General features: G+C 49.6%; 1 protein-coding gene across 9 annotated transcripts in view; it reads left to right on the top strand.

Moving 5' to 3' along the window:
* ARVCF (armadillo repeat gene deleted in velocardiofacial syndrome) overlaps positions 1-1390 on the top strand; it is a 521911-nt gene that overhangs the window by 432753 nt on the left and 87768 nt on the right. The gene's annotated exons all lie outside the window — the stretch shown is intronic.

Here is a 1390-nt window from a genome sequence, read left to right as displayed (position 1 = left end):
CTATGTTTAGAAATCCCTCTCTATGTTAATGTCTCCAAAGAATACACCTTAACATTTTCCATTTTGTTCCCTTTAATTTTAGTAGAAGCAAAGGGGATAAAATCACTTGCAGTGCTTGAAAGATGAATATTATTTATTTGAAAGTTTGTGCTCTTGATCCATGTCTGCAGGAGCCCACACTCTAAGGGCTTATTTTGTCTACTCTGGAGCTAGCCTAGATCAAGTGAGAGCAGCCAGCCTGAAGGGTAAATTGTGCCATACCAAGCTGCTCTTTACAAACGATCTTAAGGCATTTTAGGAAAACTTTTCTGCCAGCTGTGGGCACTAATGGTGGAAGTGATGTTTGCTGAGCCACCATACACGATTTTCTCTTGCCTTCGCCATATTGGAATCATAGAATCATAGAAAACTAGGGTTGGAAGGGACCTCAGGAGGTCATGTAGTCCAGCGTTTCTCAACCTGTGGGTTGTGACTCAAAAGTGGGTTGCAAAAATATATGAAATAGTTGTGAACAAATGAATCAATAAACTTTAAAAATTTAATTTGCCTTTAAAGGAGAAAAACATGGGAAACTGTGGCTTTTTCCTTGCAGGCTGGCAGAGTTCTAGCCTGCGAGGGGCTGCTTGTAGGCCTGTGCAAAGTGGTTAGCATTCACTTCGGATTCAGCCAATTCGGGGGACAGTGATTCGATTCAGTGATTCAAATCACTGTCCTGAATCAATTTGGTCGAATCTGATTCAGAGATTCGGCCACCGCCAAATTGGTCGAATCTCCAAATCAAACAGGCCCCATCCTCCACCCCATGAGTGACTGGTGCCCCCTGCATCTGGGGGGGCACCCGCAGAAGCTGCCGACCCTGTCGGGGGGGTACCAGCCTTACCAACAGAATCAGTGTTGGCCGTCAGGGGGGCACTGGCCCCATCGGGGGGGGCATGTGCACCCCCTACCAGTCGCCTATGCTCTGTCTACTCTGCCAGCCCTGTCAATGGTTGCCCTGCCCCGGTCCCAGCCTCCCGGCTCTTTAAAAAAAAAAAACAAAAAAAAACGCATCACCCTCACTGGCTGCTGCCAGGCAGGGGGGAGATTCCTGATGTTCCCTGCTTCCCTGTGCTGTGTGGAGGACTCTGCCATGAGCCTCCAAAGGCCCCGATGGCCACTGCAGGACCCATTAAGTGTGGGGCTTTTTTTTTTTTTTTTCTTTCAGAGAGCCAGGAGCTGGGGTGGGCGGGGCAGCCATGGCGGGGGATGGGAGGTCGGGCATGGGATGGGGGCTCATGGCAGAGCCCTCCACACAGTGGGGGGCAGCAGGGAATCCCCCCCCAACCTGGCAGCAGCTGGTGAGTGGGAGCTTTTTTTTTTTAAAAAAAAAAAACTGGAGGGCTGGGAGAGT

This window comes from Gavialis gangeticus, unplaced genomic scaffold (assembly GCF_001723915.1).
Source record: "Gavialis gangeticus isolate Ggan-Ray unplaced genomic scaffold, GavGan_comp1, whole genome shotgun sequence".
Classification (NCBI taxonomy): Eukaryota; Metazoa; Chordata; order Crocodylia; family Gavialidae; genus Gavialis; species Gavialis gangeticus.
Note: the sequence above shows the minus strand (reverse complement) of the source record. Positions and strands in the feature narration are given on the sequence as shown.